The sequence below is a fragment of the Schistocerca gregaria genome, chromosome 8 (assembly GCF_023897955.1).
Source record: "Schistocerca gregaria isolate iqSchGreg1 chromosome 8, iqSchGreg1.2, whole genome shotgun sequence".
Lineage (NCBI taxonomy): Eukaryota > Metazoa > Arthropoda > Insecta > Orthoptera > Acrididae > Schistocerca > Schistocerca gregaria.
In genome coordinates this window covers 92,953,344-92,972,526 of record NC_064927.1, presented here as the reverse complement: position 1 = coordinate 92,972,526, position 19,183 = coordinate 92,953,344, and the positions used below count along the sequence as shown (strand labels likewise).

Sequence of the window (19,183 nt, the reverse complement as noted above, 5' to 3'; positions counted from 1 at the left end):
TTCCACTTGGAAAGCGAATGCACTCAGCGACTGTATGTGACTTATAAATTATAGAGTGCAGTAGACAGTAGTATCCAAAGAACTGAGACTGACGCCGAACAACAGAGACTTACACGCATTGAGAATAAATAAAATAGCGCACTGAGAATGGCTAGCTACTAGTCGAAATCTGGATTTGCATAAAAAAATCTAAACAGGACAACTGATTGCTGCGCTCTGTAATTTATAAATCCATAAGACTCAAGTGGCGAAAACGTGGTGGCCGCGCTGCTAGCACAGAAGACACAATGTTTTCCCCAACTGTTAGATTGGTTGGGCTGGCCTGGCCACCACGTTCCCCCGACCTCATCGACCCCTATCGGGGAAGCGGTGCAACTGTGAGTTACATGGAGTAAGTGTTGCTCTTTACTTTCTCTAAACGCAGAAATTTTATATTCTCTCTATATAATAAAAAGCGGTGCAGAATATCACGAGAGCAAAATCGAAATGATAATCAAGAATAGGTTTTATACGTATCTGCATGTAAATCTACGTATGTTCTCCGCTATCCACATTACGGCGCGTGGCGGAGGGTATCCCTTACAACTTCAGTTCACTTCTTGAGCTTAAGTTCCCCTTCCCGCGAAGGGAAAAAAAGCTGAATTGAATTATATTAGAACAAATAAGCCCTCGGTCACTAATAGTTTGACTTAATATCTGTGACTGAGGGCTTATTTGTTCTAATATAATTCTGATACGGTCACTGAACCTTAGCAGCTATGTTCAAAGTTTTAAGCTGAATTGAAGTTTGCGTTAGGGAGGCCATTAGACTAGGGTAGTCCTTGCACCAATGTTAGCTGTAGTGCTGGGTGGTGCAATGGCTAGCTTTCCTGCCCAGTAAGCAAGGGCATCCATATTTAAGTCCTGGCCGTGGCACAAATTTGAATTCATTTCTTCGGCTACCGTAATTATCGTATCTTACACCAGTTTAATACTTTGTAGCTGCGCGTTTAAATGCCCTCACACTCTCGATAACACCTGAAAACGTTACAGACTTCGGTATCTTCCCACAGAGATGCTGACTCCCCACCTTAGCCGAGGCAATTAGTATGACGTCACGAGTTCGTCGTGGGGCCCATATTTCCCGCGCACAGCGCCGTAGTTCCCGTCTCCGACTGGGAGCCGGCCTGGTAACTCCTGAGCGCGTCCCTCGGCTGCAGAAGACTACACACCACACGACCGCGACAGTTTGCCTGAAGGTGACGTGCAGGGAACTCGATTAAACGTAGCTACAATACGACGCCACTCGGCTGATATCCCGACAACATTTCATCAATAAACTAGCATGCCAATAAAATGGAATTCTCTTCGACCACTCACTATCGGGTAAGCTGGGACAGGTGGCGCACGCGTTACTTGCGGTGGCAGGCTACGAGGAGCGCCGATCCATGGTGAGCGAGTGCCGCAGCGGTCGCGACGCGACAGCGCCAGCCAAGAGCCAGCTACCTACTGGCGACTGGCGAGCTGCCCTGCGCCGAGGCGTCGGCCGTGTGCGGGGGCGGCCTGGAGGGAGGGCGCCCGTCCACACCCACGGAGCGCACTCTCAATATCCAACTAAAACTTGCGGGGCGGATTAAAACGTCGACCGCACTTGGACTCCTCAACACGGACCCTTGATCCCTCCTACCGGTAGGGGCTACCCGGGCACACTTAACGGCGATATCGCACTACTGCCAGGAACGTACTCTCTCACTTTGCAAAATTCGCAGGAGCTTTTCTAAACTACTGGCCATTAAAATTGCTACACGAAGAATAAATGCAGATGATAAACGGGTATTCACTGGACAAATATATTATACTCGAACTGAAATGTGATTACATTTTCATGCAGTTTGGGTGCATAGATCCTGAGAAATCAGTACCCAGAACGACCACCTCTGGCCGTAATAACGGCCTTGATACACCTGGGCATTGAGTCACACAGAGACTGGATGGCGTGTACTGGTACAGCTGCCCATGCAGCTTCAACACGATATCACAGTTCATCAAGAGTAGTGACTGCCGTATTGTGACAAGCCAGTTGCTCGCCCCCCATTGACCATACGTTTTCAGTTGGTGAGAGATCTGGATAAAGCACTGCCCACGGCAACAATCGAACATTTTCTGTATCCAGAAAGGCCCGTACAGGCCCTGCAACATGCGGTCGTGCATTATCCTGCTGAAATGTAGGGTTTCGCAGGGATCGAATGAAGGGTAGAGCCACGGGTCGTAACACATCTGAAATGTAATGCCCACTGTTCAAAGTGGCGTCAATGCGAACAAGAGGTGACCGAGACGTGTAACCAGTGGCACCCCATACCATCACGGCGGGTGATACGCCAGTATGGCGATGACAAATACACGCTTCCAATGAGAGTTCACCGCGATGTCGCCAAACACGGATGCGACCATCAAGATGTTGTAAACAGACCCTGGATTCATCCGAAAAAATGCCGTTTCGCCATTCGTGCACCCAGGTTCGTCGTTAAGTACACCATCGCAGACGCTCCTGTCTGTAATGCAGCATCAAGGGTAACCGCAGCCACGGTCTACGAGCTGACAGTCTACGCTGCTGCAAACGTCGTCGAACTGTTCGTGCAGATGGTTGTTGTCTTGGAAACGTCCCCATTTGTTAACTCAGGGATCGAGATGTGGCTGCATGATTCGTTACAGCCATGCGGATAAGATGCCTGTCATCTCGACTGCTAGTGATACGAGGCCGTTGGGATCCAGCATGGCGTTCCGTATTACCGTGCTGAACCCACCGATTCCATATTGTGATAACAGTCATTGGATCTCGACCAACGCGAGCAGCAATTGCGTGACACGATAAACCGCAATCGCGATAGGCTACAATCTGACCTTTATCAAAGTCGGAAACGTGGTGGTACGCATTTCACCTCCTTACACGAGGCATCACAACAGCGTTTCACTAGGCCGGTCAACTGCCGTTTGTGTATGAGAAATCGGTTGGAAACTTTCCTCATGTCAGCACGTTGTAGATGTCGCCACCGGCGCCAACGTTGTGTGAATGCTCTGAAAAGCTAATTATTTGCATATCTCAGCATCTTCTTCCTGTCGGTTAAATTTCGCGTCTGTAGCACGTCATCTTCGTGGTGTAGCAATTTTAATGGCCAGTAGTGTACATACCATTCTGGCAGACGTAGTCAGTGATACCTATGGCCGTTGGCGCCAGTCGCTTCTCTGTATTCATTTAAGATCTCTGCGATCGACTCTGTATGCTGTGGCCGCGTGTTTCTTCTTTGGTTGCTTTTCGGATATTTAAACGCGCGACGCTGTGGGTGGAGGGCTAGTTCTGGTCGGTTGATTGGCGATCCGGTGAGCAGTCCGGTCGTAAGCTGTCGCTCTTTGCGGGCGCTCTGCCTCTTTCTGTACCGTGAGCAGTGGAGCTGCGGACGGAGATGTGGGTGCGGTCGGCGAGTGTGTACTGCGTGTAGTGAGACGGCGATGGCCTCGTCTGTGCTGCTAAACATGTGAAAGTGGCTTTAGAATGTATCAACCTGCAATCGCATATCCTACATAATCAAACGGTGGGCATTATTCAGGTTCTTAAAGTCCCGCTGTATATATGTACATTTATTTAATTTCGTGCTGTTTGCAGTTAACAGCTCTGCCATTGAAACTTCCTGGCAGATTAAAACTGTGTGCCGGACAGGATTCGAACCTGCGACCGTAGCGGTCACGCCGTTCCAGACTGAAGCGCCAAGAACCGCAAGGCCACACCGGGCGGCTGTCATTGCAAGAGATTTAATTTGGTTGCAAAGAGTAATTCTATTCCTGTTTTGAAATATTTCTAACGTTTTAAGGATTATGTTACTCTGCATAATGCCCAGTTGCTGTGTGGTTCTACGTTGTTGCTTCAGCGGTGTAATCAGCGGCGTGCGTCGTCCGTTGTAGCTGGGAGACGACGCCTTGGCGGCGACCAGTTTGAATTGTAACCGATAGCGAGGTTGCTGTGTTTACCAGTAGACTACAGTTCTTCTGCGAATTTATTTTATTATTTGTTCCTGGTGATGCCGAGGCGCCCGTCTTTCCTTCTCCACCATTCCTTTCAGCTTTCATTCAGGCTCTTTTTTGTGTTAGCACAAGAGCCAACACCGTGTTACGCTTGGAGGCCGAAATGCACGCGTTTTAGCTCACGAAGGCTGGCGTGAGGAGGGAAGAACTATACTGACGTGAGGTCTGGAACATGGCAAGGAATGAGAATTCAGAAAGCGAACGTAATTAGTTTGATACTTGACTTTAATCCATTAATGATGAACGTCGCTCTTGACGGTATATGCTTTACAATATTATCTGTTCAGAAGACATAGTAACTGAATATGGCGCCTTGCTAGGTCGTAGCAAATGACGTAGCTGAAGGCTATGCTAAACTGTCGTCTCTGCAAATGCGAGCGTATGTAGACACTGCACCATCGCTAGCAAAGTCGGCTGTACAACTGGGGCGAGTGCTAGGGAGTCTCTCTAGACTAGACCTGCCGTGCGGCGGCGCTCGGTCTGCAATCACTGATAGTGGCGACACGCCGGTCCGACGTATACTGACGGACCGCGACCGATTTAAAGGCTACCACCTAGCAAGTGTGGTGTCTGGCGGTGACACCACACTCTTCATCATTTCTACCAGATTTTCTAGTTTATATTTCAAACAGCTACAGTATCATTTTGGTTAATGATACAAATGCCAGCAAACACTATTTCAGGAATCGAATTCTCATGTATGATACGTCATACCTCCCGAACTATCTGTCGTACAATGATTTAATTTTGCAGGTACATGCAGTGGTATATGTCGATACGGTCTCAGAAATCTGTTGGTGAACAACTAGCAGCAAAAAGAAATAACAAATTAAAAGGTCGTGCCAGGTATTGCAATTTCAGTGCATGAACAGCAAAAATGTAGTAGGTGGTATATTTTTCCCCTTTCAGCGTGTTTCGAATACGTTTGAAATTATGTGTAAAGTTTGTTGGGAGCTTCTAAATGCTTTCATTCTCAAGTACTGGACGAACAAAGTCTACGTAATTTGCGCTCTGCTGATTCACGACGTACACACAGTTTCTGACTGTATTACTTGACTTACTGCATAGAATTGCAGCTCTTAATGAGTAGATTATTAAAGCATTTTAAAATTTCAAATTCGGGCAATAACTGAATGAAATACTGAAAATAAAATTTTTGTTGCCCCTGTAAGTGTTCTATAGGCAACCTGCAACTGGGTCCGCCTTTTAGTAACGCCGAAAGCTATTTACGAAATAATTTTGAACTCGAATGAATTAATTCACAAATTTTTTTATGTGTTTACAACACCTGTAGAAGGCCTAGGAAGCCAAAAGCCGTTTCGTAAGCAAATAAATATAATTTTGCAGAACATTAGGAAGTGTTCCCTATTCGATATTATCAGAAACCAGTTTTATCGAATTCAGTGTTTCACAGATTAAGCAACATACGAAGCAGAATGATTTCAAAGTAAGTGCCTTATCGTGAAATCAACACCGCTTTCTGACAGTATTTTCAGTCAATAATGTAAACGATACAAAAATTTGCGGTTTTAGTTTTCCTACCGACCTCGAAAACCATATAAAAGAAATATCTTTGTCCTGTTCTTTGATTTAGTGAACATTGTCTCGAGAAATGCTCCATTACGTCCAGTAATATGGGTTACGCGAGTACATTAAGTTTCGTCTGCATTCAGCGCATTTTCAATGGTACGTGAAGAGGAAAATTTTCTAAAATAACCAGGAAAATAAATTTTTAGTTTCTTTCATTCGACTGATTTTTTACTGATAAATCTCCGAGAGGAGAGAAAAAGAACGAATTTCAAATTAGTATTTGTCTTAATGTCTACAGATGTGCAATCAAAGTGGCTCGTCAAAACTATTTTACTCGCACATGCTCAGAAAACGCCGATCTCAGTTATTTTACGCAATACAAACGGCGTTCAATACGCAATGCAACACTTTTTTTCCTGAAAGCAGGTCAGTTTTATTCAGGATTCCAGTACAATACATTATTGCCCACTCTTTGTGCTGCAAAACCCTATTTTTCAAATGGCTCTGAGCACTATGGGACTTAACTTCTGAGATCATGAGTGGCCTAGAACTTAGAACTACTTAAACCTAACTAACCTAAGGACATCACACACACCCACGCACGAGGCAGGATTCGAACCTGCGACCGTAGCGGTCACGCGGATCCAGACTGTAGCGCATAGAACCGCTCAGCCACTCCGGCCGGCCCTATTTTTCAACATAATCTCCGTTCAACGCGACGGCTTTACGCCACCTTCATCTACATCTACATGACTACTCTGAAATTCACATTTAAGTGCTTGGCAGAGGGTTCATCGAACCACAATCATACTATCTCTCTACTATTCCACTCCCGAACAGCGCGCGGGAAAAACGATCACCTAAACCTTTCTGTTCGATTTCTGATTTCTCTTATTTTGTTTTGATGATCATTCCTACCTATGTAGGTTGGGCTCAACAAAATATTTTCGCATTCGGAAGAGAAAGTTGGGGACTGAAATTTCGTAAAAAGGTCTAGCCGCGACGAAAAACGTCTTTGCTGTAATGACTTCCATCCCAACTCGCGTATCATATCTGCCACACTCTCTCCCCTATTACGTGATAATACAAAACGAGCTGCCCTTTTTTGCACCCTATCGATGTCCTCCGTCAATCCCACCTGGTAAGGATACCAAACCGCGCAGCAATATTCTAACAGAGGACGAACGAGTGTAGTGTAAGCTGTCTCTTTAGTGGACTTGTTGTATCTTCTAAGTGACCTGCCAATGAAACGCAACCTTTGTCTCGCCTTCCCCACAATATTATCTATGTGGTCCTTCCAACTGAAGTTGTTCGTAATTTTAACACCCAGGTACTTAGTTGAATTGACAGCCTTGAGAATTGTACTATTTATCGAGTAATCGAATTCCAACGGATTTCTTTTGGAACTCATGTGGATCAATTCACACTTTTCGTTATTTAGCGTCAACTGCCACCTGCCACACCATACAGCAATCTTTTCTAAATCGCTTTGCAACTGATACTGGTCTTCGGATGACCTTACTAGACGGTAAATTACAGCATCATCTGCGAACAACCTAAGAGAACTGCTCAGATTGTCACCCAGGTCATTTATATAGATCAGGAACAGCAGAGGTCCCAGGACGCTTCCCTGGGGAACACCTGGTATCACTTCAGTTTTACTCGATGATTTGCCGTCTATTACTACGAACTGCGACCTTCCTGACAGGAAATCGCGAATCCAGTCGCACAACTGAGACGATACCCCATAGGTCCGCAGCTTGATTAGAAGTCGCTTGTGAGGAACGGTGTCAAAAGCTTTCCGGAAATCTAGAAATACGGAAACAACTTGAGATCCCCTGTCGATAGCGGCCATTACTTCGTGCGAATAAAGAGCTAGCTGCGTTGCACAAGAGCGATGTTTTCTGAAGCCATGCTGATTACGTGTCAATAGATCGTTCCCTTCGATGTGATTCATAATGTTTGAATACAGTATATGCTCCAAAATCCTACTGCAAACCGACGTCAATGACATAGGTCTGTAGTTAGATGGATTATTCCTACTACCCTTCTTAAACACTGGTGCGACCTGCGCAATTTTCCAATCTGTAGGTACAGATCTATCAGTGAGCGAGCGGTTGTATATGAGTGCTAAGTAGGGAGCTATTGTATCAGCGTAATCTGAAAGGAACCTAATCGGTATACAATCTGGACCTGAAGACTTGCCCGTACCAAGCGATTTGAGTTGCTTCGCAATCCCTAAGGTATCTACTTCTAAGAAACTCATGCTAGCAGATGTTCGTGTTTCAAATTCTGGAATATTCCATTCGTCTTCCCTGGTGAAGGAATTTCGGAAAACTGCGTTCAATAACTCCGCTTTAGCGGCACAGCCGTCGATAACAGTACCATCGGCACTGCGCAGCGAAGGTATTGACTGCGTCTTGCCGCTTGTGTACTTTACATACGACCAGAATTTCTTCGGATTTTCTACCAAATTTCGAGACAATGTTTCGTTGTGGAACCTATTAAAGGCATCTCGCATCGAAGTCCGTGCCAAATTTCGCACGTCTGTAAATTTTAGCCAATCTTCGGAATTTCGCGTTCTTCTGAACTTCGCATGCTTTTTCCGTTGCCTCTGCAACAGCGTTCGGACCTTTTTTGTGTACCACGGGGGATCCGTTCCATCTCTTACCAATTTATGAGGTATGAATCTCTCAATTGCTGTTGCTACTATATCTTTGAATTTGGGCCACATCTCGTCTACATTTGCATAGTCAGTTCGGAAGGAATGGAGACTGTCTTTTAGGAAGGCTTCCAGTGACACTTTATCCGCTTTTTTAAATAAAATTATTTTGCGTTTGTTTCTGATGGATTTGGAAGAAACGGTATTGAACCTAGCTACATCGACCTTGTGATCACTAATTCCTGTATCAGTCATGATGCTCTCTATCAGATCTGGATTGTTTATCAGCTCTGGATTGTTTGTGGCTAAGAGGTCAAGTGTGTTTTCGCAACCATTTACAATTAGCGTGGGTTCGTGGACTAACTGCTCGAAATAATTTTCGGAGAAAGCATTTAGGACAATCTCGGAACATGTTTTCTGCCTACCACCGGTTTTGAACAAGTATTTTTGCCAACATACCGAGGGAAGGTTGAAGTCCCCAACAACTATAACCGTGTGAGTGGGGTATTTATTTGTTACGAGACTCATACTTTCTCTGAACTGTTCCGCAACTGTATCATCGGAGTCTGGGGGTCGGTAGAAGGAACCAATTATTAACTTAATTCGGCTGTTAAGTATAACCTCCACCCATACCAATTCGCACTGAGTATTTACTTCGACTTCACTACAAGATAAACCACTACTGACAGACACAAACACTCCACCACCAATTCTGCCTAATCTATCTTTCCTGATCACCGTCTGAGACTTCGTAAAAATTTCTGCAGAACTTATTTCAGGCTTTAGTCAGCTTTCTGTACCTATAACGATATCAGCTTCTGTGCTTTCTATTAGCGCTTGAAGCTCAGGGACTTTTCCAGCAAAACTACAACAATTTACAACTATAATTCCGACTGTTCCTTGATCCAAGCACGTCCTGTATTTGCCATGCACCCTTTGACATTGCAGCCCACCCCGTACTTTCCCGAGGTCTTCTAACCTAAAAAATCGCCCAGTCCACGCCACACAGCCTCCGCTACCCGTGTAGCCGCCAGCTGAGTGTAGTGAACTGCTGACCTATTCAGCGGAACCAGAAACCCCACCACCCTATGGCGCAAGTCAAGGAATCTGCAGCCAACACGGTCGCAAAACCGTCTGAGCCTCTGATTCAGACCCTCCACCCGGCTCTGCACAAAAGGTCCGCAGTCGGTTCTGTCAACGATGCTGCAGATGGTGAGCTCTGCCTTCATCTCGTAAGCAAGACCGGCAGCCTTCACCAAATCAGATAGCCGCTGGAATCCAGAGAGGATTTCCTCAGATCCAAAGCGACACACGTCATTAATGCCGACATGTGCCACCACCTGCAGCTGGTCGCACCCTGTGTTCTTCATGGCATCCGAAAGGACCCTTTCCACATCAGGAATGACTCCTCCCGGAATGCACACGCAGTGCACACTGGATTTCTTCCCCTCCTTCGCCGCCATATCCCTAAGGGGCCCCATTACGCGCCTAACATTGGGGCTTCCAATTACCAATAAGCCCACCCTCTGCGATTGCCCGGACCTTGAAAGCTGAGAATGATCCTCTGAAACAGGGCAGGCAGCTGCATCTTGCTCAGCCAGAGACAGTGCCTGAAACCGATTTGTCAGACGCACCGAGGAGGCTTTCGATCAGCCTCCGGGTACGCCTTTCGCTGCCTGCCACTTCTTGGAACGACCTCCCAATCAACCACAGGCGAGGGCTCAGCCCCACTGCGGGCAGCAACCGGGGCAACCACAGCGGCAGACCGATCTGAGGACAGACGGGACGAGGTTGACATCCCCGTGATACCCAAGTCCGGCTCCCCACAGTGGTGCCCATTGGCAACAGCCTCAAGCTGCGCGACCGAAGTCAGCGCCGCTTGCAGCTGTGCGCGAAGGGATGCCAACTCAGCCCTCATCCGAACACAGCAATCGCAGTCCTTGTCCATTCTAATCGATGTTGAACAACAGTTACTGAAACACGAGCAGTGCCTAGATAACGCAAGCGAAACACGCAAAGAATGTATCAACTAACCTGTACAAATGCCTAACGACTGCGCTACAATCTGCCTGAATTTACGTTTACAATAACTAAAACTCGAAATTACACCTCCTATACGAAACTCACACGCAATTTAAGTAAGAATCTACCAAGTAAACACTAAAGCACGATGCTACAACAGTCAAATACTATAATGCGCCCGAAATATATGAATTAAACAATGCAAGTACCCAAAAACACGCAAAGAAATTAATTAAACTATCTAACAAATAAGTAAGCTAGGGGTATACGACTTGCTGCTGGCAGCTGCTTATCCAACGGCGGCAGGGAGCACACTGGCTGTGACCAACCGACACTGGCTGTTCAAAACAAAAACAGAAGACAGACGACTACGCGAATTTACACTATTCAGGTACTAAGGCGCGATGCTACAACCCTCAAATACTATAATGCGCCCGAAATATATGAATTGAACAATGCAAGTACCCAAAAACACGGAAAGTAATTAATTAAACTATCTAACAAATAAGTAAGCTAGGGGTATACGACTTGCTGTTGGCAGCTGCTTATCCAACGGCGGCAGGGAGCACACTCCTGGGAGGGCCGTCATCCGCATACTGCTTACTGCCGACTACATCCTTTATTGGGGCAAACAGATGGTAGTCGGAAGGTGCGAGATCCGGACTGTACGGTGGATGAGCAAGAACAGTCCAATGATGTTCTGTGAGTTCCTCTCGTGTGCGCAGACTTCTCTGAAGCCTTGCTTTGTTATAGAGAAGGAGACGACCACGCTGAAGTCGTTTCTTCATTTTCCTAAGGATAGCACAATACACTTCACAGTTGACCGCTGCACTATAAGGGGCGGGGGGCATCAAGCAGAGTAACACCTTCAGAGTCACAGAACACCGTCGCCATGACATTACAGGCTTCTTCAGGAGTCCTCTCTTGTGATAATACTCGACAAAAAAAATTATAACTATCAGTCTCGTAACACGCAAGTAATGCTAAACAGAATGCCCTGCGTTGCTCTTTGTGGTCTCCTGTTAAGCGGTGAGGAAACGAGCGGACACACACCTTTGAGTAGCCCGGCGTGACAGCACTAACAACAGAGACGTCCAGTTGGGCAGTGAATTGTTTGACAGCGATCCATCGATCATCTCGAATGAGAGTGTCCGCACGTTCCAACATTACCGGACGGCACGCGGAAGGTCGGACAGGTCTGCGCGACTTCGTTGCGATGATGGAAGACGCCTCGCCCAACGACTCACTCAGCTTTTGTTCTCTGCCAGGTCTCCGTAGACGATCGGGAAATGCCTATGAATACCTGCGACGCTCATGTAAAAAAAAGAGAGCTCTCTGCTTGGAACGCAGCTCCGTTACAGGTATCATTTCGAAGGCTACGTGTAGCGCCGCCAGCTATCGGAACCTCAAGAAACTACAGTGGCCGCAGCGGGAATATTCCACGACGTCCCACAACAAATTCGCAAATTTGGAACCGAAACTGGCCGAGGGAAAAAAATGCGTTGCTTCACTTATCGAACGCCGCTCGTGGTATAAATTTTCTTATTTACAAGACTATGTAGGAGAAGAAAGCCCGAAAAAACAGCGGCTTTTTTAAACTCTGAATTCTTAAATGAAAGTTGCGTAGCTGCTGGGTGCGCCAGAGCGCAGTTCAGATACGTATTCGGCCACCAGTGCGTGACGTCACCAAGGTGGGCGCAGGTCCGTAGCGAAGGTCGCGTCGATTTCGCTCTGCTGTTGCTCGGTAGTGGGGTGAGCGAGAAACTCGTGGTCCTAGAACAAGAGCGTACGACACACGCCAGTCGAGCACGGTCGTGGCGGAAGGGAAATAGGCCAGTCAATGATCTGCAGTGAAAAGTGCACGCATGCCCGATGAATACATTAATTCACCATCGTAACATTTTCATTTTTGCATTTTCTCCCCCTTTTGCTTACAAACATCTAGCACGTTCATTGAGCGTGTGTCTATACGCAAAATTCTTGTCAGATATAATTTATGAATTTATTTAGTGACTGTTCAGTGTAAGAAATCATATTCTCTAAACTGTGACATTTTTAATCCATTATGATTAGTAGTATTGGTGAAGCTAGTGTCTGAAATTCAGAACAGTATTAATAAACATGTGTTCTTACAATACAGCTCCACATCTAGTCATGATACCTAAAAACCAAACTCCACCGGAACAGGCCATGGAGGTTCAACGATACTGACCGGCCGCCGCGTCGTCCTCAGCCCAATGGCGTCACTGGATGCAGGTATGGAGGGGCACGTGGTCAGCACACCGCTCTCCCGGCCGTACGCCAGTTTATGAGAACAAAGCCGCTATTTCTGATTCAAGTAGCTCCTCAGTTTGTCTCACAAGGGCTGAGACATGCCGCTTGTCAACAGCTCTCGGCAGACCGGATGGTCACCCATCCATGTGCTAGCCCAACCCGGCAGCGCTTAACTTCGTCGATCTCAAGGGAACAGGTGTTATCACTGCGGCAAGGCCGTTCGCTCGTTCTGTTTTTGAAGCTATACGGTAAGAAAAGCGCAAGGGCAACAATATTATACTGGTTATTCCCCTTAATGGTACGAAGGTGAAAGTTGGTGGTTAGATACTATGGTAAATAAGAAATAATATTAAAATTTTTCGACGAAATCAAAAGTTTTATAAATCAATTACTACAATTTATTTTACATTTCACTTTTCGATTCAAAGCGAGACCTCGCGATATTCCCAAACATTTGTTCGTAATAGAACATTTTAGTTTACGTGGGATCGAGATTAGTCAAATACGGCGACGAGCGAAAGATACAGTCACTTCTCATAACTGTTGTACTCCACTGTGCAGAAACTATAAGAGGGGTAAAAACAAACTTCGGAAATCTCACTGCAAATGGTTGTAAGTATAAACAAAGAAAATTTTTATGAAAACCCGATACCATTGGCTGGGATACGTCGTTCACGTGAAGCAAATTCCTAATAAGACAATTCGTAGTTTCAAATTATCCCAGCTGGAACTACCCCGATTTATTCCCCAAGCGTGTCCACTGAAAATGAAATAAAATTATCGTATGGGACTGACAGCGGGGAGTCCCACTTGGGCAGCTTCGGCGGCCGAGATGCAGGTCTTTTCAGTTAACGCCGCAATGGGCGACTTGCGTATCGATGATGATGAAATGACGAAGGAAAGCAGCAGAGCACGGAGTCCTCGACCGCAGAAAATCTCCGACCCGCCCGGGAGCTACATCTGGACTCCCTAGTCGGACACACTAACCACTCAGCTCAGGTGGCGGACGGTGTGCCTGCTGGAGCCGCCCTTCGCCGTCACAGCTCTGTGACAATACAGAATTCGAATGTCGACCAGTGTTGCGAGCACAACGGGGACACGTTAAGCCCGCCCACTGCGCAGGCGGCGAGCATGCACCACTGCGGCGACCAGGTCTGCAGTAAGGTGATATATCGATATCACACGGGATGTCGATATATGGGCCGGCCACTTCTACAAGCGATACATCGATATGGGTACGGCAATACGGTGTCCCGATCTTTTTAATTTATATACTTTTTTCCCGCAATTTTCGAAAAATATTCGAAATTGTTCTTTTAAAATTGTAGTATAATATAATTTTACTTTCACTGTGTGAAGGAGTCTTACTACTTTTTGAGCTCCCATCACGTCCAGCCTTTCTCTTTGACTGTGTGAAGCAAGTACAGATGGCACAAAGAAGTAGTCCTATTGTACTGGGATTCGCTGTGCGAATACAATAACAAGATTTCCGATGGTGAAGAAATGGCAAACCAGTTGCGTTAAAAAAAATTAAAGCAACTAGTGTCCTATTTGCTCACATCGGCATTCTTCAAAAATAGTTGTTTGATGAATACAAATCTAAATTTCACAAGCTTCGACATCGTCGCGAAAAAACAGTGACCTGTATATGTAATAAATTTCGTTTAATTCACGTCTATGGTCACAAACTTTTTGCCAACAAATTACCGGTTTCGGACTAATGACCATCATCAGATCTGTTACATAAAAACAAAGTCCTAATGTGCTAATTCCGGATGCAACATTTGACGATGCCACTATGGCTGCAGTACATTAGGACTTTGTTTTTATGCAACAGATCTGATGATGGACATTAACCGGTAATCTGTTAACAAAAAGTTTGTGACCATAGACGTAAATTAAAGGAAATTTATTACAAATCTAAATGACATGATTCGTCTTTGCCGTGGGCGGAGACGTGAGGGGAAATACTGACGTAACTGGCACTCGGCGGTATCAACAAAAACCGTTTACTTACTTCACCACGCAGTTTTGACACTGCAGCTGCTAGGTCGCTGGCTTTGGAAAAAAAAAAAAAAAAAAAGAAAAAAAAGAAAAATCCAGGGAAGTCGACAAGAAGTGTCCAGGCAAATCCGACATGTGGCGAACGACGGACCCGTAGGACACCATTTATTGTGCCACGTACCTACAATTACCACTGTTAGCAAAGAGGTTATCGCCAAGCGTGAACGTGAATCGTTTTTCTTTCAATTATTGCTGTGAGTGGGATAAGCAGGCTGCTAGGTTGTTTGTGTACAGAATATCTAATACTAAATCAATACTTAAATATACAGCTTTAAACCGGCCGTATATTTACGATGTGCAGCCAATATTTTTATATGTCGGTACGTCGATATATTTCCGTCGATATATCGATACATTTTCTTGATGTATCTGAGGCCGATGATATACTTTTAAATATCGATATATGGGATTCCCGTTATTTTTAAAAATATCACCAGTCCTAATTGAAGGCTGACAGCGAGGTGACGGGCCCAACTTGCTGGACCAGCACTGCTAGAGGCAAAGGCGGCCGCGGGGAAGTGTCTCGGCCTCAGACTATACTTTGTTTTCGGAACGGATACTTCATTCTGCTGTGGCGTTTACCTCTTTTCGGAAGTTAGTGGCGGATTAAAACTTTCTTCCTAACTACTGTAAGTTTTAAGCGCCTGTAACTGGACAAGCCGTGGACTGGGATCAACGCCTGAACTTTGCAAATGACGCGAGACCGCCTTCTTTTCTAGTGTTCGACAATTAAACTTTTCCAGCATTTACGTTACACTCTCCAGCGAGCTTGTGAGAATTGTTGGTCCACTCATTCGTAAGTGCACAAACCGATATTCTCTCAATAGTGAGCGTCTCGGTGTTTATTCGAGTCGTTGTTTCAAATGGTTCTAAGCACTATGGGACTTTGAGGTCATCAGTTCCCTAGACTTAGAACTACTTAAACCTAACTAACCTAAGAACATCACACACATCCATACCCGAGGCAAGATTCGAACCTCCGACCGTAGCAGCAGCGCGGTTCCGGACTGAAGCGCCTAGAACTGCTCGGCCACAACGGCCATCGTCGTTGTTTCAATTTTCTGCACAGCGAAATCAATGACATCGAGAAAGCCTGAGAGAACATACTCCTCTATCCTGTCACACACCGGAGCAGTACTCCACCATGGGTCTCACAAGTACTTTGCAGCCAACCTCTTTTGTAGACAGCCAGCCATTTCCCAGTATCGCGTTAACCAACCTGAAGCCGTAGTTCGGTTAACCTAACAGCATCTCATATTTGTATTAATGTAGATGTAGATATTCCTATGCACTTCTGCTCCCAGGTAAATCTACTATGACGTGCTGAAAAGTAATTGTTCCCAATTTTTTTTATGTAAAAGCTTTTTAAGTAATACTAACGTTATTAACATTCTACATTTCTACTCTTAATGTCTGCGTATATGCAACCCTCTGTCGCTAGAGGGCTGCGAACTAGCGTGTAACACAGCGGTGTGTGAAGTGACTACACTGCGCTGACCAAAGTCATGGGATAGCGATATGCACATATACATATGACGGTAGTACTACGTACACAGCGTATGAAAGAGCAGTGAACTGGCGGCGCTATCATTCGCACTCAAGTGATTTATGTGAAAGGGTTTCCGACTTGATTGTGGTCGCACGATGGGAATTAAAAGACTTTGAACGCGGAATGGTACGGAGCTACACACATGGGACATCCCATTTCGGAAATCTTTAGGGAAATCAGTATTCCCAGTGTCAAGAGTGTGCCGAGAATACCAAATTTCAGACATTAATTCTCACCACGGGCAAGGCGGTGGCCGACGACGGCCTTCACTTAACGATGTTGGCTTAGAATTATCAGTGCTAATATACAAGCAACACTGCGTGAAATAACCGCAGAAATCAATGTGGGACGTAAGACGAGCGTATCCGTTAGGGCACTGTGGCGAAATTTGGCGTTAATGGACTAGGGTAGCACAAGACCAACACCAATGTCTCTGCTAACAGCATGACATCGCCTGCAGCGCCTTTCCAGGGCTCATGACCATGGCGGTCGGATCCTAGACGACTGCAACACAGTGACCTAGTCAGATGACTACTGATTTCAGTTGGTAAGACCCGATGGTAGAGTTCGACTGCGGCGCAAAGCCCACGCAGCCACGGACCCAGGTCGTCACCAAGGCACTGTGCAAGCTGCTGGTGGCTTCACAATGGTATGGGCGGTAATTACATGGAACGGACTGGGTCCTCTGGTCTAACTGGATCAATCATCGACTGGAAATGGTTACGTTCGGCTACTTGGAGACATTTGCCGTCATTCTGGGGCTTCATGTTTTCCAAACAACGGTGTCATGGCACCGGGCTACAGCTGTTCGCGATTTGCTTCAAGAAGATTCTGGACAGTTCGAACGAATGATCTGGTCACCCAGGTTGCCCGACATGAATCTCATCGACCATTTATGGGACGTAATCGAGAGGCCAATTCGTGCACAAAATCCAGCACCGACAACACTTTCGCAATTCCGGACGGCTATACAGGCAGCATCGTTCAATATGTGTACGAGGGACTTCCAACGACTTGTTGAATCCATGCACGTCGATATGCTGCACTACTCCGGGCGAAAGGCGGTGCTAGACCATATTGGGAGGTACCACGTGACTTTTTGACACCTGAGTGTATGTCGGTGCGTGAGAAACGGCGACCTGTAATTAAGTTTGGAATTCAAAGAGTTGGTCCACACATGGGGCGCCCTCTCTTCAGCATGACAATTCCGGACGGCACACGAGCGCCGCGACGTCTGCAACGTTCACTGTCATCGATCATCCCCCATACCGTCCCGACTTGGCCCTAACACTTTCGAAAAATTCATTTTGACAATGATGAAGCGGTGCAAACAGAGTTGAGGTTGTGCCTCCGTCAACAACGTCAAACATTCTACAGTGACGGTATCAACAAACTGGTCTCTCGCTGGGAAAAATGTCTTCGTCGGTAGGGTGACTATGTTGACAAATAAGTCTGTAGATTTAAAGTAAAAATGTAGAATATTGCATTAATAACGTGTGTTTTATTTAAAAAGCTTTAAGAAAGAATTCCCTTTCAGCACGCCCTCGTACATCGACACAGATACTTCGCAAGCTAACGTGTGGTTCATGGCAGAGAGTATGTTATACAACTGCTACTCGTTCTCTTTCCTGTTACACTTGCAAAAAAATGACTCTGAGCCCTATGGGACTTAACTTCTGGGGTAATCAGTCCCCTAGAACTTAGAACAACTTAAACCTAACTAACCTAAGGACATCACACACATCCATGTCTAAAGCAGGATTCGAACCTGCGACCGTAGCGGTCCCGCGGTTCCAGACTGTAGCGCCTACAACCGCTTGGCCACCACTGCCGGTGTGTTCCACTTGCAAATGGAGTTAACGGGGCATTACCGTAATACGCGTCTTGATCAAATCCACAGATAAAATGTCTAGTAACACGCCTCTGAACTGCCCCAACGATGTCTTTCTTTAATCCTACCATGTGAGGTCCTAAACATTGGAGCCGTATTCAGCAATGGGTCTCACAAATGATTTGTGCGTGGTATTGTTTAAAGATGATCTGCACTTTCCTAGTTCCCTAGACACTTTTTTCTTTTCTGTTTTTGTTTGTTTTAAGGCCTCGTTTTCGCAGTTGAAGTTACGTAAGTATCGTCAGTTATGTGTCGTATTTTGCGACTGTAATGAAAGTCTTATGTGGAAGACAAGTGGTTCACTTTATTTTAAAGAATCTACAGTGGCCAGATGGTACTTTTTCTTTTAACTACAATCGAACACCACGACATAGAAGAACGTCAGGAATAAAGTAGGAACAAAAATATCTGACCACTGAAGATGATTTCAAATAAACTGAAATATGTATGGTATGAATAAGACTTTCATTGTATGTTAAAACTGTATTATGCAACACACAGCTGTAATGGTATATATTATTAGATACAATCGATTTAGACCTAGGATAAGACCATCATCGTCTCCAATAAAATATACCGTTACAGCTGCGTATTGCATAATGCAGTTTTTAAGGTTCATTAAAGCTGTACAACACCACCTCCATATGATTTTCAATTGTAGCCGCTAAAGATGGTAAGGTAAACAAATTTCGTGACTTTTTTGGTTCACTCGCCTGTTGATGGGGCAATACGCGGCTTCTGCCTGCAGTTGCATGGGACATTATTGCTGCTAGCACAAGATGTTGCTGACCTAGCTATAAGCGCTCAGTCGAGAGAGACAGAAGTTGGTAATTTTGTCACTGTTCGCAGTAATAGATGCAGGAAAGTATGCTCTATTTCTCAAAAACTGAGATGACTAGACAAGGCATGTAGAAAAATTGCACATCGCTTTCTTAGCCTAGAATTTTGCTAATTTGTTACGTATCGCACTTAGTTTTGTTAATTAAGTGACAAAGTAAGTTCTTAGATTCTTAGCGTTTACACATGTGACGTTCACGCGCGGTCCACTACTTTGCGCCACAGCTCGATATCTGTGTACTTCATGAACGTAGTGGATGAAACATTGTCGATGTATTTCTGTGACGAATCTGTCCTT

The 19,183-nt window shown here is 45.5% G+C and overlaps 1 protein-coding gene across 3 annotated transcripts in view; it reads right to left on the bottom strand.

The window, feature by feature from the left end:
• LOC126284117 (ubiquitin carboxyl-terminal hydrolase 21-like) overlaps window positions 1-19,183 on the bottom strand; it is a 374,932-nt gene that overhangs the window by 333,889 nt on the left and 21,860 nt on the right. The window contains exon 1 of one of the 3 annotated variants that reach the window (XM_049982798.1): window positions 1,360-1,440. The exons of the other annotated variants lie outside the window; for them this stretch is intronic. The gene's annotated coding sequence lies outside the window, so the exon portion shown is untranslated. Of the gene's footprint in view, window positions 1-1,359; window positions 1,441-19,183 lie in introns of those variants that run through there. 3 annotated transcript variants of the gene reach the window in all.